The 27,015-nt window shown below is 44.5% G+C and overlaps 1 long non-coding RNA gene across 3 annotated transcripts in view; it reads right to left on the bottom strand.

The window, feature by feature from the left end:
• LOC103793689 (uncharacterized) overlaps window positions 1-27,015 on the bottom strand; it is a 142,029-nt gene that overhangs the window by 6,424 nt on the left and 108,590 nt on the right. The window contains exon 3 of one of the 3 annotated variants that reach the window (XR_013518816.1): window positions 16,299-16,586. The exons of the other annotated variants lie outside the window; for them this stretch is intronic. This is a non-coding gene — a long non-coding RNA (uncharacterized LOC103793689). The remainder of the gene's footprint in view (window positions 1-16,298; window positions 16,587-27,015) is intronic. 3 annotated transcript variants of the gene reach the window in all.

The raw sequence follows: 27,015 nt of genomic DNA, 5'->3' as shown, positions 1-27,015 counted from the left end.
AGTGCACCGGTATTTTGCTTTAAAGAGTTGATCCTCTCTTTTAAATAACATTTCTATTTTTCTTCATTCCTTTGTGTAGATACAAATTTTCATCTGGTGTCACTTTCCATCCCATCACACTTCTGGTAGGGCAAGCCTGAGGGTCATCGGTTCCTTCCGTTTTTGTGTGTCTTTATTTCATTAAGTGAAAGATACTTTCTCTAGGTAAAGAGTGTTTTCTTTCAGCACTTGTTCTATTGTCTTCTCGCTGCATTGTTTTTGTTTTTCTTTTTTTAATTTTTATTGCATTTTAGGTTAGGGGGTACATGTGCAGAACATGCAAGACAGTTGCATAGGTACACACATGGCAGTGTGTTTTGCTTCCTTTCTCCCCTTCACCCACATTTGGCATTTCTCCCCAGGCTATCCCTCCCCACCTCCCCCTCCCACTGGCCCTCCCCATTTACCCCCAATAGACCCCACTGTTTGGTACTCCCCTCCCTGTGTCCATGTGTTCTCATTTTTCATCACCCACCTATGAGTGAGAATATGCGGTGTTTCGTTTTCTGTTCTTGTGTCAGTTTGCTGAGGATGATGTTCTCCAGATTCATCCATTTCCCTACAAATGACACGAACTCATCACTTCTGATTGCTGCATAATATTCCATGGTGTATATGTGCCACATTTTTCCAATCCAGTCTATTATCAATGGGCATTTGGGTTGATTCCAGGTCTTTGCTATTGTAAACAGTGCTGCAATGAACATCCGTGTACATGTGTCCTTATAGTAGAACGACTTATAGTGTTTTGGATATATACCCAGTAATGGGATTGCTGGGTCAGACGGAATTTCTATTTCTAAGGCCTTGAGGAATCGCCACACTGGCTTCCACAGTGGTTGAACTAATTTACACTCCCACCAACAGTGTAAAAGTGTTCCTTTTTCTCCACATCCTCTCCAGCATCTGTTGTCTCCAGATTTTTTAATGATCGCCATTCTAACTGGCGTGAGATGGTATCTCAATGTGGTTTTGATTTGCATCTCTCTGATGACCAGTGACGATGAGCATTTTTTCATATGATTGTTGGCCTCATATATGTCTTCTTTCGTAAAGTGTCTGTTCATATCCTTTGCCCACTTTTGAATGGGCTGGTTTGTTTTTTGTTGTTTTTTTTTTTTTAATTTTTTATTGGATTTTAGGTTTTGGGGTACATAAGCAGAGCATGCAAGACAGTTGCATAGGTACACACATGGCAGTGTGCTTTGCTTTTCTTCTCCCCTTCACCCACATTTGGCATTTCTCCCCAGGCTATCCCTCCCCACCTCCCCCTCCCACTGGCCCTCCCCTTTTCCCCCAAATATACCCCAGTGTTTAGTACTCCCCTTTCTATGTCCATGTGTTCTCATTTTTCATCACCCACCCATGAGTGAGAATATGCGGTGTTTCATTTTCTGTTCTTGTGTCAGTTTGCTGAGGATGATGTTCTCCAGATTCATCCATGTCCCTACAAACGACACAAACTCATCATTTCTGATTGCTGCATAATATTCCATGGTGTATATGTGCCACATTTTTCCAATCCAGTCTATCATCAATGGGCATTTGGGTTGATTCCAGGTCTTTGCTATTGTAAACAGTGCTGCAATGAACATTCGTGTACATGTGTCCTTATAGTAGAACGATTTATAGACTTTTGGATATATACCCAGTAATGGGATTGCTGGGTCAGACGGAATTTCTATTTCTAAGGCCTTGAGGAATCGCCACACCGTCTTCCACAATGGTTGAACTAATTTACACTCCCACCAACAGTGTAAAAGTGTTCCTTTTTCTCCACATCCTCTCCAGCATCTGTTGTCTCCAGATTTTTTAATGATCGCCATTCTAACTGGCGTGAGATGATCTCTCAATGTGGTTTTGATTTGCATCTCTCTGATGACCAGTGACGATGAGCATTTTTTCATATGATTGTTGGCCTCATATATGTCTTCTTTCGTAAAGTATCTGTTCATATCCTTTGCCCACTTTTGAATGGGCTTGTTTGATTTTTCCTGTAAATCTGCTTGAGTTGTTTGTAAATTCTGGATATCAGCCCTTTGTCAGATGGGTAGACTGCAAAAATTTTTTCCCATTCTGTTGGTTGCCGATCCACTCTAGTGACTGTTTCTTTTGCCGTGCAGAAGCTGTGGAGTTTGATTAGGTCCCATTTGTCTATTTTGGCTTTTGTTGCCAATGCTTTTGGTGTTTTGTTCATGAAGTCCTTGCCTACTCCTATGTCCTGGATAGTTTTGCCTAGATTTCCTTCTAGGGTTTTTATGGTGCCAGGTCTTATGTTTAAGTCTTTAATCCATCTGGAGTTAATTTTAGTGTAAGGTGTCAGGAAGGGGTCCAGTTTCTGTTTTCTGCACATGGCTAGCCAGTTTTCCCAACACCATTTGTTAAACATGGAATCCTTTCCCCATTGCTTGTTTTTGTCAGGTTTATCAAAGATTGTATAGTTGTATGTATGTTGTGTTGCCTCCGGTGCCTCTGTTTTGTTCCATTGGTCTATATCTCTGTTTTGGTACCAGTACCATGCTGTTTTGATTACTGTAGCCTTGTAGTATAGTTTGAAATCCGGTAGAGTGATGCCCCCCGCTGTGTTCTTCTTGCTTAGAATTGACTTGGCTATGCAGGCTCTCTTTTGGTTCCATATGAAGTTCGTGGTGGTTTTCTCCAGTTCTGTGAAGAAAGTCAATGGTAGCTTGATGGGTATAGCATTGATTCTGTAAATTACTTTGGGCAGTATAGCCATTTTTACGATATTAATTCTTCCTAACCATGAACATGGACTGTTTCTCCATCTGTTTGTGTCCTCTCTGACTTCGTTGAGCAGTGGTTTGTAGTTTTCCTTGAAGAGGTCCCTTACATTCCTTGTGAGTTGTATTCCAAGGTATTTTATTCTTTTTGTAGCAATTGTGAATGGCAGTTCGTTCTTGATTTGGCTTTCTTTAAGTATGTTATTGGTGTAGAGGAAGGCTTGTGATTTTTGCACATTGATTTTATATCCTGAGACTTTGCTGAAGTTGCTTATCAGTTTCAGAAGTTTTTGGGCTGAGGCGATGGGGTCTTCTAGGTATACTATCATGTCGTCTGCAAATAGAGACAATTTGGCTTCCTCCTTTCTTATTTGAATACCCTTTATTTCTTTTTCTTGCCTGATTGCTCTGGCTAGAACTTCCAGTACTATATTGAATAGGAGTGGTGAAAGAGGGCATCCTTGTCTAGTGCCAGATTTCAAAGGGAATGCTTCCAGTTTTTGCCCATTCAGTATGATATTGGCTGTTGGTTTGTCATAAATAGCTTTTATTACTTTGAGATACGTGCCATCGATACCGAGTTTATTGAGGGTTTTTAGCATAAAGGGCTGTTGAATTTTGTCAAATGCCTTCTCTGCGTCAATTGAGATAATCATGTGGTTTTTGTTTTTGGTTCTGTTTATGTGGTGAATTACGTTGATAGACTTGCGTATGTTGAACCAGCCTTGCATCCCCGGGATGAATCCTACTTGATCATGATGGATAAGTTTTTTGATTTGCTGTTGCATTCGGCTTGCCAATATTTTATTGAAGATTTTTGCATCCATGTTTATCATGGATATTGGCCTGAAGTTTTCTTTTCTTGTTGGGTCTCTGCCGGTTTTTGGTATCAGGATGATATTGGTCTCATAGAATGATTTGGGAAGGATTCCTTCTTTTTGGATTATTTGAAATAGTTTCAGAAGGAATGGTACCAGCTCCTCTTTGTGTGTCTGGTAGAATTCGGCTGTGAACCCGTGTGGACCTGGGCTTTTTTTGTGTGGTAGGCTCTTAATTGCTGCCTCAACTTCTGCCCTTGTTATTGGTCTATTCATAGTTTCAGCTTCCTCCTGGTTTAGGCTTGGGAGGACACAGGAGTCCAGGAATTTATCCATTTCTTCCTGGTTTGCTGGCTTATGTGCGTAGAGTTGTTTGTAATATTCTCTGATGGTGGTTTGAATTTCTGTGGAATCTGTGGTGATTTCCCCTTTATCATTTTTTATTGCATCTATTTGGTTGTTCTCTCTTTTCTTTTAATCAATCTAGCTAGTGGTCTGTCTATTTTGTTTATCTTTTCAAAAAACCAGCTCTTGGATTTATTGATTTTTTGGAGGGTTTCTCGTGTCTCAGTCTCCTTGAGTTCAGCTCTGATCTTAGTTATTTCTTGTCTTCTGCTGGGTTTTGAGTTTTTTTGATCTTGCTCCTCTAGCTCTTTCAATTTTGACGATAGGGTGTCAATTTTGGATCTCTCCATTCTCCTCATATGGGCACTTATTGCTACATACTTTCCTCTAGAGACTGCTTTAAATGTGTCCCAGAGATTCTGGCATGTTGTGTCTTCATTCCCGTTGGTTTTGAAGAACTTCTTTATTTCTGCCTTCATTTCGTTGTTTATCCAGTCAACATTCAAGAGCCAGTTGTTCAGTTTCCATGAAGCTGTGCGGTTCTGGGTTGGTTTCTGAATTCTGAGTTCTAACTTGATTGCACTATGGTCTGAGAGGCTGTTTGTTATGATTTCAGTTGTTTTGCATTTGCTGAGCAGTGCTTTACTTCCAATTATGTGGTCAATTTTAGAATAGGTGTGATGTGGTGCTGAGAAGAATGTATATTCTGTGGATTTGGGGTGGAGAGTTCTGTAGATGTCTATCAGGTTTGCTTGCTCCAGGTCTGAGTTCAAGCCCTGGATATCCTTGTTGATTTTCTGTCTGGTTGATCTGTCTAATATTGACAGTGGGGTGGTAAAGTCTCCCACTATAATTGTGTGGGAGTCTAAGTCTCTTTGTAAGTCATTAAGAACTTGTCTTATGTATCTGGGTGCTCCTGCATTGGGTCCATATATGTTTAGGATCTTTAGCTCTTCTTGTTGTATCGATCCTTTTACCAGTATGTAATGGCCTTCTTTGTCTCTTTTGATCTTTGTTGCTTTAAAGTCTATTTTATCAGAGATGAGAATTGCAACTCTTGCTTTTTTTTGCTCTCCATTTGCTTGGTAAATCTTCCTCCATCCCTTTATTTTGAGCCTTTGTGTATCCTTGCATGTGAGATGGGTTTCCTGGATACAGCACACTGATGGGTTTTGGATTTTTATCCAATTTGCCAGTCTGTGTCTTTTGATTGGTGCATTTAGTCCATTTACATTTATGGTTAGTATTGTTATGTGTGAATTTGATACTGCCATTTTGATGCTAGCTGGCTGCTTTGCCCATTAGTTGTTGTAGATTCTTCATTATGTTGATGCTCTTTAGCATTTAGTGTGATTTTGGAATGGCTGGTACTGGTTGTTCCTTTCTATGTGTAGTGCCTCTTTCAGGAGCTCTTGTAAAGCAGGCCTGGTGGTGACAAAATCTCTTAGTGCTTGCTGGTTCACAAAGGATTTTATTTTTCCTTCACTTCTGAATCTCAATTTGGCTGGATATGAAATTCTGGTTTGAAAGTTCTTTTCTTTAAGGATGTTGAATATTGGCCCCCACTCTCTTCTGGCTTGCAGAGTTTCTGCCGAGAGATCTGCTGTGAGTCTGATGGGCTTCCCTTTGTGGGTGACCCGACCTTTCTCTCTGGCTGCCCTTAGTATTTTCTCCTTTATTTCAACCTTGTTGAATCTGACGATTATGTGCCTTGGGGTTGCTCTTCTTGTGGAATATCTTTGTGGTGTTCTCTGTATTTTCTGCAATTGAGTGTTGGCCTGTCTTGCTAGGTAGGGGAAATTTTCCTGGATAATGTCCTGAAGAGTATTTTCCAACTTGGATTCATTCTCTTCATCATATTCTGGTACGCCTATCAAACGTAGGTTAGGTCTCTTCACATAGTCCCACATTTCTTGGAGACTTTGTTCATTCCTTTTTGCGCTTTTTTCTCTGATCTTGGTTTCTCATTTTATTTCATTGAGTTGATCTTCGACTTCTGAAATTCTTTCTTCTGCTTGGTCAATTCGGCTATTGAAACTTGTGCATGCTTCGCGACGTTCTCGTATTGTGTTTTTCATCTCCTTTAATTCATTCATATTCCTCTCTAAGTTATCCATTCTTGTTATCATTTCCTCGAATCTTTTTTCAAGGTTCTTAGTTTCTTTGCATTGATTTGAAACTATGTTCTTTTAGCTCACAAAAGTTTCTCATTATCTGCCTTCTGAAGTCTAATTCCGTCATTTCATCACAGTCATTCTCCATCCAGCTTTGTTCCCTTGCTTGTGAGGAGTTTTGGTCCTTTCTAGTAGGCGAGGTGTTCTGGTTTCAGGTGTTTTTCTCCTTTTTGAGCTGGTTTCTTCCCATCTTTGTGGATTTATCCACCTGTCGTCTGTATAGTTGCTGACTTTTCGATTGGGTCTCTGGGTGGACACCCTGATTGTTGATGATGAAGTATTTCTGTTACTTGGTTTTTCTTCTACCAGTCTAGCCCCTTCGCTGTACGACTGCAGAGGTCCACTCCAGGCCCTGCTTGTCTGGGGTACACCTATAGCAGCTGTGGAACAGTAGGGATGCTACCAGTTTCTTTTTCTGCTATATTTGTCCCAGAATGATGCCTGCCAAATGTCAGTCTTTTGGATATAGAGGGTTCAGGGAGCTGCTTGAGGAGACAGTCTGTACTTTATAGGAGCTCAAGTGCTGAGCTGTGAGCTCTGATGTTCATGCAGGGCTGTTAGGCTGCTATGTTTAATTCTGCTGCAACAGAACTCATAAAAAAGCTCTTTTTTTCTCAGCTGCTCTTTCTGAACGGGTTGGGGCTTTATTTTTGAGTGTCTGCCGGGTTGTCCTGCCCTGCTAGGAGGCAGTCTTGTCCTGCCGAGGCTCTGCCCTGCTGGTGTGAGGTTCACCCTGTTTCTGCAGGCTCTGCCCTTCTGCTGCGGTCTCCACCCTGCAGCCGCGGGCTCCGCCCTGCGGCGGAGTCTCTCTGTTGTATCGGGTTGCCTCAGCAATGTCAGGCTGCGTCAGTAATGGGTGTGTACCTCGTTAGGGGCTGATTGCCTCGGTAATGGCGGACGCCCCTCCCGCATGGAGCTGCGCTTTAAGGTAACCTCCTAACAGCGAGCCTTTGGACTCGCCATTTTGTTTGTTGCACTGGGCTACCCCTAACTCTTTGTCCTGGGCTGGCTCACTGTTCAAGTCCCATTCAGTCTCAAGTTCAGCCCTCTCAGGTCTCAGGTTGCCAGTTCAACAGGGCACCCGGCACAGTGCGCTTTTGTGCAGACCTCTGTGGAGCACCTCTGCGCTCCGGCGCGGGCCGCAGCCACACCGGCTGCTGGCTACACCAGTCAAGATCTCTGGCTGGCATCCTGGGTTTGTTTTATATCTGGGAATTTCCCCATTCTGTGGGCAACAAAGGTCCGTCTGGAAATGCGTCCCTGACTCGCCTTCTCCGTGCATCCAGCGAGAGCCTCAATCCTGGGTTGTTCTCACAGCGCCATCTTGAGTCCTCCCCGCTGCATTGTTTTTAATGAGACATTTGCTGTCCCCCCTATTTCTGTTCCTTTGTGCTTAATGTTTCTTTTTTATTTGGTTCTGAGAGTTTCCCTTATCACTGGATGTCAGCAACTTGGTTATCATGTGTCTTGGTGCTGTTTTCTTTTTATTTCTTACGCTTGGGGTTTGTTGAGCTTCTTGATTCTATGGGATATAATTTTTATCCAATTTGGAAAATTTGAAGAAAACTGTATTCCTTAAAATATGTTTTCTGTCTCCCTCCCCTTTTACAACTATAATTACTCATGTATTTGAATATTCAACCACTTAAAGTTGTCCCACAGCTCACTACTATTTTTTTTTTTTTTTTTGAGATGGAGTTTTGCTTTTGTTACCCAGGCTGGAGTGCAATGGCGCGATCTCGGCACACCTCAACCTCCATCTCCTGGGTTCAGGCAATTCTCTTGCCTCAGCCTCCTGAGTAGCTGGGATTACAGGCAAGCGCCACCATGCCCAGCTAATTTTTTGTATTTTTAGTAGAGACGGGATTTCACCATGTTGACCAGGATGGTCTCGATCTCTTGACCTTGTGATCCACCCACCTCTGCCTCCCAAAGTGCTGGGATTACAGGCTTGAGCCACCGTGCCCAGCCTACTTTTTTGTTTAGTATTCTTGTTTCCCTATTTTGCATTTCTCTCTGTTTTGTGTTTTGTGAAAGTTCCTCTCCTTTAACTTCCCTGATCATTTTCTCTGCATTGTCTAAACCATCCCATGTTTTTTTTGTTTTTGTTTTTGTTTTTTTTTTAATTTTTTATTGGACTATAGGTTTTGGGGTACATGAGCAGAGCATGCAAGACAGTTGCGTAGGTACACACATGGCAGTGTGCTTTGCTTTTCTTCTCCCCTTCACCCACATTTGGTATTTCTCCCCAGGCTATCCCTCCCCACCTCCCCCTCCCACTGGCCCTCCCCTTTTCCCCCCAATAGACCCCAGTGTTTAGTGCTCCCCTTTCTGTGTCCATGTGTTCTCATTTTTCATCACCCACCTATGAGTGAGAATATGCGGTGTTTCATTTTCTGTTCTTGTGTCAGTTTGCTGAGGATGATGTTCTCCAGATTCATCCATGTCCCTACAAACGACACGAACTCATCATTTCTGATTGCTGCATAATATTCCATGGTGTATATGTGCCACATTTTTCCAATCCAGTCTATTATCAATGGGCATTTGGGTTGATTCCAGTTCTTTGCTATTGTAAACAGTGCTGCAATGAACATTCGTGTACATGTGTCCTTATAGTAGAATGATTTATAGTCTTTTGGATATATACCCAGTAATGGGATTGCTGGGTCAAATGGAATTTCCATTTCTAAGGCCTTGAGGAATTGCCACACTGTCTTCCACAATGGTTGAACTAATCTACACTCCCACCAACAGTGTAAAAGTGTTCCTTTTTCTCCACATCCTCTCCAGCATCTGTTGTCTCCAGATTTTTTAATGATCGCCATTCTAACTGGCGTGAGATGGTATCTCAATGTGGTTTTGATTTGCATCTCTCTGATGACCAGTGACGATGAGCATTTTTTCATATGATTGTTGGCCTCATATATGTCTTCTTTCGTAAATTATCTGTTCATATCCTTTGCCCACTTTTGAATGGGCTTGTTTGTTTTTTTCCTGTAAATCTGCTTGAGTTGTTTGTAAATTCTGGATATCAGCCCTTTGTCAGATGGGTAGACTGCAAAAATTTTTTCCCATTCTGTTGGTTGCCGATCCACTCTAGTGACTGTTTCTTTTGCCGTGCAGAAGCTGTGGAGTTTCATTAGGTCCCATTTGTCTATTTTGGCTTTTGTTGCCAATGCTCTTGGTGTTTTGTTCATGAAGTCCTTGCCTACTCCTATGTCCTGGATAGTTTTGCCTAGATTTCCTTCTAGGGTTCTTATGGTGCCAGGTCTTATGTTTAAGTCTTTAATCCATCTGGAGTTAATTTTAGTGTAAGGTGTCAGGAAGGGGTCCAGTTTCTGCTTTTTGCATATGGCTAGCCAGTTTTCCCAACACCATTTGTTAAACATGGAATCCTTTCCCCATTGCTTGTTTTTGTCAGGTTTATCAAAGATTGTATAGTTGTATGTATGTTGTGTTGCCTCTGGTGCCTCTGTTTTGTTCCATTGGTCTATATCTCTGTTTTGGTACCAGTACCATGCTGTTTTGATTACTGTAGCCTTGTAGTATAGTTTGAAATCCGGTAGTGTGATGCCCCCCGCTGTGTTCTTTTTGCTTAGAATTGACTTGGCTATGCGGGCTCTCTTTTGGTTCCATATGAAGTTCATGGTGGTTTTTTCCAGTTCTGTGAAGAAAGTCAATGGTAGCTTGATGGGGATAGCGTTGATTCTGTAAATTACTTTGGGCAGTATAGCCATTTTCACGATATTAATTCTTCCTAACCATGAACATGAAATGTTTCTCCATCTGTTTGTGTCCTCTCTGATTTCGTTGAGCAGTGGTTTGTAGTTCTCCTTGAAGAGGTCCCTTACGTTCCTTGTGAGTTGTATTCCAAGGTATTTTATTCTTTTTGTAGCAATTGCGAATGGCAGTTCGCTCTTGATTTGGCTTTCTTTAAGTCTGTTATTGGTGTAGAGGAAGGCTTGTGATTTTTGCACATTGATTTTATATCCTGAGACTTTGCTGAAGTTGTTTATCAGTTTCAGGAGTTTTTGGGCTGAGGCGATGGGGTCTTCTAGGTATACTATCATGTCGTCTGCAAATAGAGACAATTTGGCTTCCACCTTTCCTATTTAAATACCCTTTATTTCTTTTTCTTGCCTGATTGCTCTGGCTAGAACTTCCAGTACTATATTGAATAGGAGTGGTGAGAGAGGGCATCCTTGTCTAGTACCAGATTTCAAAGGGAATGCTTCCAGTTTTTGCCCATTCAGTATGATATTGGCTGTTGGTTTGTCATAAATAGCTTTTATTACTTTGAGATACGTTCCATCGATACCGAGTTTATTGAGGGTTTTTAGCATAAAGGGCTGTTGAATTTTGTCAAATGCCTTCTCTGCGTCAATTGAGATAATCATGTGGTTTTTGTTTTTGGTTCTGTTTATGTGGTGAATTACGTTGATAGACTTGCATATGTTGAACCAGCCTTGCATCCCCGGGATGAATCCTACTTGATCATGATGAATAAGTTTTTTGATTTGCTGTTGCAATCGGCTTGCCAATATTTTATTGAAGATTTTCGCATCTATGTTCATCATGGATATTGGCCTGAAGTTTTCTTTTCTCGTTGGGTCTCTGCCGGGTTTTGGTATCAGGATGATGTTGGTCTCGTAAAATGATTTGGGAAGGATTCCCTCTTTTTGGATTGTTTGAAATAGTTTTACAAGGAATGGTACCAGCTCCTCCTTGTGTGTCTGGTAGAATTCGGCTGTGAACCCATCTGGACCTGGGCTTTTTTTGTGAGGTAGGCTCTTAATTGCTGCCTCAACTTCAGACCTTGTTATTGGTCTATTCATAGTTTCAGCTTCCTCCTGGTTTAGGCTTGGGAGGACACAGGAGTCCAGAAATTTATCCATTTCTTCCAGGTTTACTAGTTTATGCGCATATAGTTGTTTGTAATATTCTCTGATGATGGTTTGAATTTCTGTGGAATCTGTGGTGATTTCCCCTTTATCATTTTTTATTGCATCTATTTGGTTGTTCTCTCTTTTATTTTTAATCAATCTGGCTAGTGGTCTGTCTATTTTGTTGATCTTTTCAAAAAACCAGCTCTTGGATTTATTGATTTTTTGAAGGGTTTTTCGTGTCTCAATCTCCTTCAGCTCAGCTCTGATCTTAGTAATTTCTTGTCTTCTGCTGGGTTTTGAGTTTTTTTGATCTTGCTCCTCTAGCTCTTTCAATTTTGAGGATAGGGTGTCAATTTTGGATCTCTCCATTCTCCTCATATGGGCACTTATTGCTATATACTTTCCTCTAGAGACTGCTTTAAATGTGTCCCAGAGGTTCTGGCACGTTGTGTCTTCGTTCTCATTGGTTTCGAAGAACTTCTTTATTTCTGCCTTCATTTCATTGTTTACCCAGTCAACATTCAAGAACCAGTTGTTCAGTTTCCATGAAGCTGTGCGGTTCTGAGTCGGTTTCTGAATTCTGAGTTCTAACTTGATTGCACTATGGTCTGAGAGGCTGTTTGTTATGATTTCAGTTGTTTTGCATTTGTTGAGCAGTGCTTTACTTCCAATTATGTGGTCAATTTTAGAGTAGGTGTGATGTGGTGCTGAGAAGAATGTGTATTCTGTGGATTTGGGGTGGAGAGTTCTGTAAATGTCCACCAGGTTTGCTTGCTCCAGGTCTGAGTTCAAGCCCTGGGTATCCTTGTTGATTTTCTGTCTGGTTGATCTCTCTAGTGTTGACAGTGGAGTGTTAAAGTCTCCCACTATTATTGTGTGGGAGTCTAAGTCCTTCTGTAAGTCGTTAAGAACTTGCCTTATGTATCTGGGTGCTCCTGTGTTGGGTCCATATATGTTTAGGATTGTTAGCTCTTCTTGTTGTATCGATCCTTTTACCATTATGTAATGGCCTTCTTTGTCTCTTTTGATCTTTGTTGCTTTAAAGTCTATTTTATCAGAGATGAGAATTGCAACTCCTGCTATTTTTTGCTTTCCATTAGCTTGGTAAATCTTCCTCCATCCCTTTATTTTGAGCCTTTGTGTATCCTTGCATGTGAGATGGGTTTCCTGGATACAGCACACTGATGGGTTTTGGATTTTTATCCAATTTGCCAGTCTGTGTCTTTTGATTGGTGCATTTAGTCCATTTACATTTATGGTTAATATTGTTATGTGTGAATTTGATACTGCCATTTTGATTCTAAGTGGCTGTTTTGCCTGTTAGTTGTTGTAGATTCTTCATTATGTTGAAGCTCTTTAGCATTCAGTGTGATTTTGGAATGGCTGGTACTGATTGATCCTTTCTATGTGTAGTGCCTCTTTTAGGAGCTCTTGTAAAGCAGGCCTGGTGGTGACAAAATCTCTGAGTACTTGCTTGTTCGCAAAGGATTTTATTCTTCCTTCACTTCTGAAGCTCAGTTTGGCTGGATATGAAATTCTGGGTTGAAAGTTCTTTTCTTTAAGAATGTTGAATATTGGCCCCCACTCTCTTCTGGCTTGTAGTGTTTCTGCCGAGAGATCTGCTGTGAGTCTGATGGGCTTCCCTTTGTGGGTGACCCGACCTTTCTCTCTGGCTGCCCTTAGTATTCTCTCCTTTATTTCAACCCTGTTGAATCTGACGATTATGTGCCTTGGGGTTGCTCTTCTTGCGGAATATCTTTGTGGTGTTCTCTGTATTTCCTGCAATTGAGTGTTGGCTTGTCTTGCTAGGTGGGGGAAATTTTCCTGGATGATGTCCTGAAGAGTATTTTCCGGCTTGGATTCATTCTCTTCGTCCCCTTCTGGTACACCTATCAAACGTAGGTTAGGTCTTTTCACATAGTCCCACATTTCTTGGAGACTTTGTTCATTCCTTTTTGCGCTTTTTTCTCTGATCTTGGTTTCTCGTTTTATTTCATTGAGTTGGTCTTCGACTTCAGATATTCTTTCTTCTGCTTGGTCAATTCGGCTATTGAAACTTGCGTTTGCTTCGCGAAGTTCTCGTATTGTGTTTTTCAGCTCCTTTAATTCATTCATATTCCTCTCTAAGGTATCCATTCTTGTTATCATTTCCTCGAATCTTTTTTCAAATCTTTTTTCGAGGTTCTTAGTTTCTTTGCATTGATTTAATACATGATCTTTTAGCTCACAAAAGTTTCTCATTATCCATCTTCTGAAGTCTAATTCCGTCATTTCCTCACAGTCATTCTCTGTCCAGCTTTGTTCCCTTGCTGGTGAGGAGTTTTGGTCCTTTCTAGGAGGCGATGTGTTCTGGTTTCGGGTGTTTTTCTCCTTTTTGCGCTGGTTTCTTCCCATCTTTGTGGATTTGTCCGCTGGTCGTCTGCGTAGTTGCTGACTTTTCGTTTGGGTCTCTGAGTGGACACCCAGAATGTTGATGATGAAGTATTTCCGTTGCTTGGTTTTCCTTCTACCAGTCTAGCCCCTTCGCTGTACGACTGTTGAGGTCCGCTCCAGACCCTGCTTGTCTGGGGTGCACCTCTAGTAGCCGTGGCACAGCGAGGGATGCTACCAGTTTCTTTTTCTGCTCTCTTTGTCCCAGGATGATGCCTGCCTAATGACAGTCTTTTGGATATAGAGGGGTCAGGGAGCTGCTTGAGGAGACAGTTTGTACTTTATCGGGGCTTAATTGCTGAGCTGTGCACTCTGTTGTTCATTCAGGGCTGTTAGGCTGCTATGTTTGATTCTGCTGCAACACAGCTCATTAAACAACCCTTTTTTTTTCTCAAATGCTCTGTGTTGAGGGGTTTGGGCTTTATTTTTGGATGTCCGATCAGGTGTCCTGCCCAGCTCGAAGGCAGACTAGCCACTGTTTGGCTGCCTAGGCTCCGCCCTGCTGTTGTGTGATTCGCGCTGTTCCTGCAGGCTCTGCTGTGGTCTCCGCCATGCCCTGCGGCGGAGTCTCTTCATTGTAGCGTGTTGCCTCAGCAACGGCAGGCTGGTCAGCAGTGGGCGTGTATCTCAGTTGGGGCGGGTTGCCTCGGCAACGGCTGGCTGCCTCAGCAGTGGGCATGTATATCAGTTGAGGCAGGTTGCCTCCATAGTGGTGGACGCCCCTCCCCCACAGAGCGTCTCGGACCGTCTGCCTGGGATAGTTTGAAATCGCGGTTTTGTTCGTCCCACTGGGTATCCCAAACGATCTGTCCCTGCAATCCCCTGGGCTGGGGTACTGTGCAAGTCTCGTTCAGTCTCAAGTCCAGCCCTCTCAAGTCTCAGGTTGCCGGTTCAACAAGGCACCCGGACAAGCGCGCCCTGTGGGGATTGCTGGGTAGGGCCGGCCGCCGCCGCCCCGGCTGCCGGCTTCGCCAGGCAGACCTACTGCCTGGCGTCCCGTGTCTTTTTATACTTGGGAGTTTCCCCGTTCTGTGGGCAACAAAGATCAGTCTGGAAATGCAGCACTGACTCACCGTTTGCGGATTCAACGCGGGCTCCAATCCTGGGTTGTTCTCACAGCACCATCTTGAGTCCCCTCCCCATGTATTTTTTATCTCACACATTGTGGCTTTCATCTTGAGAAGTTTGATGTGGATCTTTTCTAAATCTTTCTTGCATCTAGTTAACATGATCAACCTCTTCCTCTATTATACTAAATGTATGAAATATTGAAATGTTGTTTTAATGCTTGCTTTCATGTCCTTGTCTACCAATTCTATTCTATCATTTGTCATTTCTGGATCACTGTTGGTTGATGGATATTGATCCACATTATGGGTCATTTTTTTCTTTCTCATGGGCTAGTTAGTGACTTTTGATTGAGTGCCATGCATTGTGAATTTTACTTTGTCAGATGCTGTATATTTTATATTCCTGTAAATAGCTTTGAACTTTGTTTTGAGTTTGATCTTTTTGATCTTGCTTTTATGCTTTGCTAAGCGGGATCAGAGCAGCATTTATCCTAAGGCTAATTTCACCCTCCACTGAAGGAAAACCCTTCTAAGTACTGTACCCAGAGCCCTGTGAATTTGTTTTCTACTCTGGCTGGGAGGAACAGGCACTATTCCCATCCCTGTTCGATCTATGGACAATGCTCCCTCTAATGTCATGTATGGCTCCCTCTCTTTTCCATCCTCTGGCCAGTACTTAGCTGAGTGGTGGGGGAGGACCCTCTGCGAACCTCCACAGCTCTCACTGTGTACCCCTCGCTCTTATGTGAATTCCAGCTGCCTTGGACTTCCTAACTTCAGCTGTGGCTTTTCGTCTTAGTGAGTCTGCTGAGCTTTGCCTGGCCTCTTCCTTTTACCACCTGTGTCTTGCACTGGACCCAGCACCTGCTCACCTGTTCTCACGGATCATTCCCCTTCATTGCCTGGTGTCCGATGGCTTTTCAACTGTTATTTCAATAATATGTCCCATACTTTTACATTTATCAAACCGAACGTAAATCTGGTCCTTATTATTCCATCTTTTCCTGAAGTAGAAGCTATAGAAATGTTTGTGTCATTCAAGAGTCACACAGATGAATGCTGGCCATGCCATTCACACACCTTCTCCAACAAGTGATGTTCCATCAGCTGGCAAGAGTCTGGCCTGACAGGCAAGCTCAGCCCTCTGATTTGATGTCATTAAACACCAAGTTAGTCACACCCTTTGGAAGTCATCTGTAACTTAACTGCAAGGAGGGAATCCACAACTCAGATAGAGGCGAGTGTCTGGTAATTGCATTCCCCATGTGACACCAGTATATTGGCAAGTCTGTGATGCCAGGCTTTCCTATGAGCTTACTGAGCCCAGCTGAACCTTGAGAATATAAGGATGTAGGCTTTCTGAGTCCCCAGGATCTGGGTAGATTATCAAGGTGAGAGTAGCTGTCAGAAACTGGCCTAACTGCTATTCCTCGTGTGACACCCAAAACACATTGCACATCACTATGCCTAACATTCTGCAAGCTGCTGCAAGGGTTACCCAAACAGGTGGACCTTGCATCTCTAAAGATCAAAAAATTTCATGTTAACCATTTTGTTGGAGTTTATGCTAATGTGCGTATTTTAAATATTTTAGCAATAACAGGCATAAATAAATAAGCAGCTAAAGTCACACACTATTGTCAACACAGTAGAGAGAACATAACATAAACCTGCATGGTCATGCATCATTATTGCAAGCCCCCATTCTGTAAGAGGGTGTTATCTCTGAGGACCTGGGAGGGTGACAGCAATTGGAAAATGTCGGTTCCTTCCCATTTCTATGAATACTAACGTCCTGTGTGGCATATGGCCAAGTCCATGGCCTTCTCTGTCTCCACTTCCTCATCTGAAATGATGGCAACAGAACCTTCCCTTCCTGGGTTGTCAAAGTCCATGGAGAAGCATAAACCGTGATTCACATGTGAGGAGGTACGCAGGCTTCAAAGGCTCTGGTCTTTGTATAACAGCATGCCCTTCATGCCGCCGTCAGCAGAAACAGTCATCAGATTCCACCACATCAAATAAAACACTTCCCACTTGAGGCCTTTGCAGCTGACTGTGTTTTCTTAGGGGAGATATTCTGTTAAATGATAAAGCATATTGCTTAGAAGGGTAGTCTGCAAAGGTTCTTGTTTCTCTAGATGAGTTATCCTTAAAGGAACAATCTGGGATTTCAGAAAATGCGACTGAGTCAGTAAGTGTTAGGTATTTATAAAGAGAATTGAGCAAGCAGGGCCTTCAGCAACTACCCTGCAAGTGGGAACCAAGCCACCTTTGATGGAGACATTTTATGGTTAATTCTTTGTATCAGAATGAGAGGTCAGGTCAGTGTTGGTCCCTCAGGAAACTAAAACTCATCAGCTTCCCGTGGAACTCCAATCTCCCTCCTCATTGTTCCATTGGGAAGGCAGAGGTCATCCTGGGTGCAGCCTCACAGAAAGTGAGTCCAGAAGCTTGCAGGTATGCCCTGACCCTCCCCTCTGCTCAGGCCTCCTCCTACCCTTGGCACACTTACCCACACATAAGATAGTGCCCTCTCACCACCACTCTGCTGACCGGCAATTGTTGACCAGTCCATCTCCCTCACCATCCCTGATTCCTTATCTCTGTTCACCCCCTGAGATTCTCCACAGCACCTAGAGCTCACTGGCCATCCAGAGCATGCTGCTCAGTGAACTGACCTGACTCTCCTCTCATCTCTCAGATGCCAGTTCCTGTGGCTTCCAGAGAGAAAATTTGACCATATCATCCCTGTTTAGCCCGTCTGTGGATCCCCGGGCCTTTGGGGGGTGCCTACAACTTCCATTGCTACGTCTCTTACTATGTCCTCCTTGAGGTCCCCTATTCCTAACTACCTGCAGTTCTGCAAAGATGTCCTGGACACAGCAGAGTTAGGACATGGGGAGAGACAGTCCAACCTACATAGAGGAGGGGTGGGTAGCAGGGAAAGGAAAAGCCTTAAGACAGGCAGAGGGGACCCACACTTCCTTCTAATCATAGTCAGACCCATTGTAGCAGTTTTTTCTGAATGGCTTATTCAGAAAAGCATTTACTGAGCACCTACTGTGTGTTAGTATCTAGCCTAGGAGGTGAGTAGTAAACAGTGTTGCCCTCTAAAGGACAGCACTCAGCACAGGGCAGACACTGAGCTGCAGGCGACAACACAATAATGGAACTATCAGAACATGGGATGCTCAGGGAGAGAGAAAATTATGTATGCCTTGGTCTGAGTGAGGGACAGTGATATGGTTTGGATCTGTGTCCCCACCCAAATCTCATGTCAAATTGTAATCCCCAGTGTTAGAGGGGAAGGTGATTGGATCATGGTGGCAGATTCAATCTTGGTACTGTCCTGATTTCTCATGAGATCTGGTTATTTAAAAATCTGTGGCACCTCCCCAATCCTTCTGCCTTCCTCCTGCTTTAGCCATTCACCTTCCACCATGATTACAAGTTTCCTGAGGCCTCCTTAGAAGCTGTTGCTGCCTTGCTTCCTGTACAGCCTGCAGAACCAGGAGCCAATGCAACCTCTTTTCCTTGTAAATTATCCAGTGCCAGGTATTTCTTTACAGCAGCGCAAGAATGGACTAATACAGAACATTGGTACCGAGGAAAGGGGCACTGCTATAAAGATTCCTAAAAATGTGAAAACTGGGTAACAGGTAGAGGCTGGAGGTTTGGAGGGCTCTGAAGAAGATAGGAAGATGAGGGAAAGTTTGAAACTGTTAATGAAAAAAGTAAAACTCGGTAAAATATTTGAGGAGATTTCTGAGCCAAATATGAGTGACCATGGCCCATGACAGTCCTCAGGAGGTCCAGAGAACATGAGCCAAAGGTGGTGGGGGTACACCCTGGTTTTATTTATTTTAGGATGGCATGAAACATCAGTCAAATACATTTAAGAAATACTTTGGTTTGGTTAGAAAAGCAGAGCAACTCAAAGTGGGGACTTCCAGGATATAGGTAAATTTGAACATTTTCTGGTTGACAATTAGTTGAGATTGTCTGAAGACCTGGGATGGATAGAAAGGAATGTTCAAGTTAAAGATAAAGAATTGTGAAAACCAAGTTTTATTGTGCAGAGGAGGCTCTTAGATAGCAGACTTTAGAGAGACCAGGTTGTAAATTGTTTTTTATTGGACTTAAAAGGTTGCCTGGCTCTTAGTTGATTAGCTCCTGGATATGGGAAGGAAGGAAAACAAAGGAGGAAGGGGATTCTGTATAGAACGTGGATTTTTTTCACAAGAGACTTTGCAGGGCAATTTTAAGATATGGCAAGGAAATATATTTTGGGGTTAAATATTTTTCCTTGTCACATAATGTTATACAAGAGTCAGATTGAAAAGCAACTCACAATATACAGGGTAAAATAAAACCCATCTGATGAGAATTTATGGTTTGTAGGGCAAGACTCCCTATACTTCGTAGGTAGGAACTGGGGTAAGATAAAATATTAGAGCTTAGTCCTCAACTTTCTTGAGACTGGTTAAATTGTTATGACCAAAATGCTGGTAGTAATGGGGACAATGAAGTCCAGGCTGAGGAGGTCTCAGATGGAAATGAGGAACTTACTGGGAACTGGTGTAAAGGTCACTTTTATTATGCTTTAGTGAAAAGCCTGTCTGCATTGTGCTCCTATTCTAGGGATCTGTGGACTGAACTTGAGACAGATGATTTAGGGTATTTGGTAGAAGACATTTCTAAGGAGCAAAGTATTCAAGTGTTACCTGGCTGCTTCTAACAACCTATGCTAATATGCATGAGCAAAGAAATGACCTGAAATTGGAACTTACATTTTAAAAAGAAGCTGATTATAAAAGTTTGGAAAATTTGCAGGCTGGCCAAGTGTTAGAAAAAAAAAAGCCCATTTTCAGGGGAAGAATTCAAGCAGGTTGCAAAAATTTGTATGACTAAAAATAAGGCAAATGCTGATAGCCAAGGCAATGGGGAAAAGCCCTCAAAGGCATTTCAGAGACTTTTATAGCAGCCCCTCCCAGCACAGGCCCAGAGGAATAGGAGGGAAGGATGGTTTGGTGGCCAGCCCCAGGGTCCCACTGCCCTGCACAACCTCAGAACATTGGATCCACATCCTGACGATGGATCTCTGAATGACTCTGTGGATCAGGCCATCTTCAAGCCTGCTCTGCCACTGATCAGACTTTTGTGAGACAGAAAAAGAATGTGGACTGTGATAAGCCACAGAGAAAGCAGGGCTATCTGCCTGTCCGCTATAATCTTAACAAAGATATGTGCAAGAAGTTCAAAAACACATAGAAGAAAAGTATTAACTATGCAGAGAATGTATGGGGTGGATATTAGGATAACTTCCCGTGAGTGTGTGTTACAGGACCACCATGTTAATATCCCTGCTCCACAGTAACAGACAATACACCAAGACAGCAGGGATGCAGCAGAGAAAGAGTGTAATGATTACAGGTCACCAAGCAAGGATATGGGAGGAGACACTTAAATCCATCTCCCCAAGGAGTTCTGGGCTAGGGTTTTTAAGGGGAATACAGAGGGTGAGGGCCTGGAAAACTTAAATTGTTGATTGGTCAGGGTAAGAGGGATGAAGTCATCAGGATATGGAAACTGCACTCTTTGGTGAATTGGCTTTTCATAAGGTCTGACAGAGCAGCTGGCATTAGTAGTTTCACTGATATACAGGACCTGCAAGGATATCTCACAGGGAAAACCTAACATTTCATAGAGCATGTTATCTCTAGAGCAGATAGGGGAGCTCTAATCTTGTAATAGGATCCATGTAATTCTGACTCAACAAGCACCAAACAGCTATGAAGAAGCAGAGGACGCTGGCCTAGTGATCAATGCTGAGCATGGGGGCAAGCTGGGTTTAATTTTGTTTCTGATCCTCCCTTTTTTCTTGACTAATTTTATAAATTTTATAGAAAGCATTTCACATATTCAAAATTGCCACTGTGCATACATGCATTTTTCTGAGGAGACAGTTGACCACGTTTATCAGATTTTTCAAAGGGGTCAGTGATCTAAAACAGCTAGGATTCACTGCTTTATGTTATCTTGTTTAACCATGTGAGTTAGGCACTATTGAAGCTCAGTGATCTAGGACTACTGAGCCGGTGCATTTATCCACTGGTGTACCACACATTTATTAGGCATGGTCTCTGCTCCCAGCAGCCTCCAGGCCCTGGAGTGCACTAGAGAGCAAGGCAGCCCAGCCCTCACTGAGGCAGTCTGGGGTGGAAAGTGCACCAGAGGATCATGCCAGTAGCGTGGCAGCATCAGGAGGGCTTGTTATCTGGTCTTGTGCCAAGTGGAAAAGCCCTTTTAGAGAAAAGGGCACAGCAGGACTGGAAGGGCACTGCCCACAAAGAGGGTCCCGTGTGAACCCCCAGCAGCAGGGTGTAGGCCCAGGGCTGCCAAGAGGAGGCTCTGGAGCTCCAGGGAAGGGCAGAGGAGCTGGGGAGGCAGCAGAGCTCAGCCAAAAGGGCTCTGTGGAGAGACCCTTAGAGAGATTATAAACCCGAGCAGTCCCTAGCCCAAGGCCAGTGCCATCATCACTCCAGTAGTTCACTCAGCAAACCACCTGTGAGCCATCAAGCCCTGGGAGTGGCCAGAGGAAGCCATCTCCAGGTGACCCTCTGTCACCTGGCACTGGGCACCTCCTGCCCTAGGAACAACCAGAGCCTGAGCCAGACTGCCCAGGGCCGCCCCAAAGTGCCCCATCAGCACCGTCTCTCAGGCCCGACCCAGGCAGGCACAGGCACAGCACTCATTGCATAATGAGCACCTTTGATCTCCATTCTCCTGATCATGCAGAGCCAACAGCAGCAGCCTCACAGTATGCGGCGGCGGCTCAATGTCAGGGCTGCGCTTGGTTGCTTTGATGTCTCAGTGCCTGCCTGTTTGAAATGGAAAGTTGTCACATTAAGAAGATTATGCAGAATCCATTTGTCACCACCCTTTTCCCACTGCAGTGAAGTCTACCCACCACCTGCCATTAAAGTCATAGCTGGAACAGACGAAGGTAATGGAAACAAGTTAAGGTGCCAGAGGCATCTGTACCAGAAATGTTATGAGGGGAGCAAGGTCCAGGCTCTTAAAATGTTAATACAGTTGTCTCTTGGTATCCACGGGGGATTGATCCCAGGACCCATGGATAGCAAAATTGGCAGATTCTCAAAGTCCTTGTATAAAATGGCAGAGTACCTGCATATAACCTGCACACCTCCTCCCGAGTGCTTCAAATCATCTCTAGATTACTTGTCATACCTGAAACAATGTTAATGCTGTGTAAGTAGTTGCTTTACTGTACTGTTTAGATAATAATGACAGGAAACTCTGCACGTGTTCATCACAGATGCACATTTTATTTCCAAATATTTTCAATTCCACAGTTAATTGAATCTTATGGATGCAGAACTCACAGATTTGGAGACCCCATTGTATATACAGCAGCCTTCAAAACCCTGCCACAATGTAGGAATTCTGGCATTAATGTGCCAAAGCTTCCAGGTGAAACAGTCTAGTGACATTGATAAAAGGCAAATTTAAGAGCCATCCCAGCCAGGCACAGTGGCTCACATCTGTAATCCTAGCGCTTTGGGAGGCGGAGGCAGGTTGATCACCTGAGGTCAGAAGTTTAAGACCAGCCTGGCCAACATGGCAAAACCTCATCTCTACTAAAAATACACAATTACCCAGACATGGTTTATATGTGGGCACCTATAATCTCAACTACTTGGGAGGCTGAGGCAAGAGAATCACTTGAATCTGGGGGACAGAGGTTGCAGTGAACCAAGATAATGTCACTTTACTCCAGCCTGGGCAAAAGAGCAAAACTCTGTCTCAAAAAAAAAAAAAAAAAAAGCCATCCCCAAACAGCCAAGAGGCCACACAGGTTGCAATGTGTGAGGCGTGGACCAGGATCTGCCTCTGCATTCAGTCTGTGGTTTTGTTTGCTTGGTCAGACCATGAGAAGAAAACAGCCTTGTGCAGATACCGAGTCAGAAAAGTAAGGAGTCTTCCAGTAGCCTTTCAGCTAACTGGATATTCCTTCTAGGTTTTACACCAAAATTTGATAAGTGGTACTTCCTTAAAGATTGGTTGCAATGTGGAACCCAAAACCATACCAGTGGATTGTCATACTCATATATGTTAAAATTCACTGGGTGTCTCACTTTGAATGGCTCTTTTAACCATGCATGATTTTGTAACATTACCCATCCGCCACCTGGAAAATACTGTGTCCCTGAGTTGAGCAGACCTTCCAAACACACATCTGTGAGAGAATGACAGTGAAAAAGCAAATAATGTATCAGTATTATCATGAAAATCGTTTTGACCTCACAGTCCCCCTGAATGTGTCTGGGATCCCAGGTGTTCCCAAACCAACTCTGAGAACTACTGCCTTCCAGAATCCCCTGCACACACATGTCAGCTGCCACTGGGACTTTCACAGCAGCTGTGTCATAATCGCAAACACGTGGCAACAGCCTGCATGCTCTTCAGGACCAGAACGGAAAAATCAATCCTGGCAAATGCCCACTGTCATACACTACACAAGGTAAAATGAAGCAGACTCCTACAGGCACATCCATCATCACAGATTATCTGCAGCACACAGCCAGGAGCGAAAGCAGTGAACCACAGGCTGAGGGAGGGCGGTCCCAGCCCCACACCAGCCAAACAAGGGGGTAAGTGAGCAGCAGATGGCAGGGACCCATATGCTGGGAAAAATAAGGTTATTGCTTTTTCTTTGCAGAGATGGGGTCACACTCTGTTGCCCAAGCTGGTCTTGAACTCCAGGGCTCAAGCGATCCTCTTACCTCAGCCTCGGAAAATGCTGGGATTACAGGCATGAGTCACGACACCCAACCAGGCTATTATTAACACAAAACTCTAGATCACAGGCACCTCTGCCAAGGAGGGAGGGAATGGCAGGTATTAGTCATGTCTTGTCTCTTGACCTAGGGTAGGTACCCTAGGGCCTGTGATATTATTCATTAAATGGCATGTATTTTACACTCTTTTATAGAACTAGGACATTTCATAAGAAGAACTGTTGAAGATGAAAGTAAAAATAAAATAAAAATGAGAGAGGCTAGTCTGGTGGGGCCTGCTGTCTCCGAGCCAAGTCACTTTGCAAACTGTCATCATGAAAATTGTCTCCTTCACTCACTGAAACACATAGAATCATGCTGTTTGAGAATTACTTGAATCTCTTGCAAAACCGAGGGTTTTTTCACTGCCCTGTGAGCATTCCTCAAAGCTCAGCAAGGAGCTGCCTCTCTGGGGAGTCCTGCCCTGTCCACACTCTGGCCACCTCAGCCACGGTCTCTCACACCAAGACACATGGGCACCTGAGTCTGCTGCCTCACCTGTGAGCTCCCAAGGGCAAAAACCATGGCTCATCCATGGAGAGGGTGACGTGAGTGAGCAGCAGAGGCCCCGGCAGGGTAAGTGTCCAGAGGATGTCTGGGGAAGGACAGGTGGGGCCGGACAGCCAGAGGGGGCAGAGCTGCAACCCTCCTCCCTCTATGTGGGTTCCATGCAGGTCAAAGTGATGAACACACCTGCGCTCCCAGTCCAGGGCACTCCCCTCCTTGTCGAGGGGTAACCACCCATCACCGCCATGAGTGTCAGCCTGGGGGCAGCGCACTAATTCCACCCACTTCTGCCCACTGGGGAGGCCTATGGCAGGTCGAGGAGTTTCATAATAACCACCAGCTACTGTATTCACCAGAAGCAAACCATAAGCACAAGTGGACACCTTTTCACCCATCAAGATGTCTCCGATGACTTGCAGGGTGCTGAGGCTCAACCCTGCTCATGATTCTTATTGTGCATTGCCTTGCCAGGCACTGTGCCAGTGAGAACTGTGCCCAGCTGCCAGGGGGCCACAGTTCCTGATGCCAGAGCTGAGCTGTGCCACATCCCCTATCTAAGAGCCGAGCATGCTGCAGAGGCGTGTCTGAACACTGGGCTCCACTCGAGGCCTTCCTGAGGAAAGACCTGTAGGGCTGCCTCTGTCCATGTCATCCCCAACTCCTGTGCTGTGAGCTGCTGGGCACTCCCCAGCCTCGTCTTCACCTGCACTGGGCCTCTCAACTTCACACCTGGGCCCACCCCTTCCCCTCATGCTCAGCCTAGTCTGGCTGCTTCCAGTGCTTAGGTAGCTGTCACCTCCTCCAGGCAGCCCTCCACTGTGCACCACCCTCCCCATGCTTCCATCTACCTCAGCACATTACACATACCCTTTTCTGTCCCCTCTGTGCAGGAGCTCCCTAGAGGCAGGAACAAGTCCCTCTGTGTCCCCAGGGCTAAGCACAGGTCTGGCTGGGTAGGAGTGACATCATTTTTGAATGAAATAAGGAATGCAGTGACTCTTATATCCTCTGGGGCTTCCCAGGACGAATCATGGCATGAGGACAATGGATTGCTCGATTCCCAGAGTGCTGGGAAGCCCAGTGGCAGGTCCATGACAGGACCCTGAGGAGGCCAAGCTATTCCCATTCCCTGCCACCTTGAGGAGTTATGCAGGCACTGGACAGTGGAGACCACAAACCTGCAACTGGAACTCAGCCCCTCCCACGGACGCTGGAGAGGCCCAAGGGAACTGCCCAACCCAGCTCACTCCCTCTGAGCACAGCCAGGCCCATGCAGGGAGGGAAAACGGCACCACCCTCGGTGCTCACTGCACACCTGTGCTGTGTCAGGAGACACAGGCACAGGGGCCAGCCCCAGGGAGGCAGGCAAAAGACACATTAAGAGACCTCACAAGTCCTTCTGGGGTCATGGCCAAAGCACACAGATCGCACTGCACCATGTTAATTTAATGACTCTGTGAACTTTTTCTATTTTCCTTCTTCATAGTGTTTCCCCACAAGGCTCAGAACATTAGCAGGGAGTCTCAGATGGAGAGACTCAGATGGTTGGTTTTATGTGTGACTTGGCAGAGCGATGGTGCCCACATATGTGACCAAACATTATTCTAAATGTTGCTAGGACTGTTTAGGAGATTAACATTTAAACCAGCAGACTCTGAGGAAAGCAGATTGCCCCCCTAGTCTGGGTGGGCCCTGTCCCACACTCTAAGTCCTGAACAGAACACAGACTGACCTCCCTCCAGCAAGAGGGGGCTCTGCAGCAGCCACCCCAGCCTCCAGCCACACCATCAGCTCTTCCTAGCTCTTCAGCCTGTTGGCCCACCCTGAAGCTTTGGGCCTGCCAGCCTCCTTAATTGCACGGGCCAACTCCTTATCCATTTATGCCTAGTGTTCCATTATTGGAACGCTAAGCATGTGGGAGTTATTTATATCCTACTGCTCAAGGTTGTTGCCAAGGTCTGATTGCAAAAATTCAAAAAATCTCAACTTCAGGCATAAATGGGTTGACACAAATCTCTGTGTGTATCTGTACTCCAGAGCTGTTTCTCTGGAGACCCTGCCCAGTACCAAGGGTTCATGCTAGGATCTCTGGGTAAAAAGCAGTCTCTCTGCACCTGAAATGGCTCACTTGGTACATGGAGTAAGAATTGCGTGGCCTCATGGGGTTTCCTGAGAATGAAATGAGGTTGCAGGTGTAAAGTGGCGTGGCGTGGCTCTTCAGGAGCCCGCAATAAATGTTAGGGATTGTGTAGAAACAGGAGAGATGTGTGAGAAGGAAAAAAAGGGTAGAGAGAAGAGAAAAGGGGAGCAGGAGGAAGGAAGGCAGAGGGAACTCCTCTCAGACCTGAGGATCCACGCTGAGGGGGTCCCTATCTCACCCCTGCAGTAGCTGCTTTCACCTCCCAGCACTGGACAATCATCCTCCTTACTCAAGAAGCACAAAGTGGTCTGGCTTCCCCTTGGGAGATGAAGAGGGAATTCCTCACTTCTGTGGCTGATGTCAGTGGAAGACCCAGGCCCCACAGGATGTCTTAATGGCTAGCTATTTTGCCTCCTCAGGTGAGCGGCCAAGGACACCTGACTCAGTCCCTCCATGGCACCTCCAGAGGGCGCTGTGAAATGGTTTTTAACATTAGCCAAATCCCGTGGCAGCAGGAGTGGTGAGAGGAGCAGGAGGCCAGGCATGCCACACACAGGCACAGCAGTGTTGCCAGGAGGCAGGACCAAGTGAGCACATGTCCATCAGAGCCTGCATCCAGCCTTCTGCCCTGTGCCCTTGCCCTGTATATGGCTACATCTTTTGATTTCCATTTCAGCATGGTCACTTTCTGTGTCATTAACTCTTCCTGAAAAACTTGATCATGATGGCTGCATAATTAATCATCAAAGAGAGCTGGCATTACTAGCACAACCATTTCTCTATAGTTGGGCAGTTCCATCTTTTCCAGTTTTTTGCTATTATAGATAATGCTGCAGTGAAAGTCCACGTACATAATCTTTATTTCTTTAGGCTAGAGACCCAAACCCAAAGTTTATACTCTTGAGTCCACTAGCATAAAGTTTTTGAAATATATGTCAAGCTTAAAGAAAAGGTTACTGTCAATTTAAACTCTCACAGTTGTCTTGGAGACTATTCTT

The sequence above is a fragment of the Callithrix jacchus genome, chromosome 6 (assembly GCF_049354715.1).
Source record: "Callithrix jacchus isolate 240 chromosome 6, calJac240_pri, whole genome shotgun sequence".
Lineage (NCBI taxonomy): Eukaryota > Metazoa > Chordata > Mammalia > Primates > Cebidae > Callithrix > Callithrix jacchus.
This window is presented reverse-complemented; position numbering and strand designations above follow the sequence as displayed.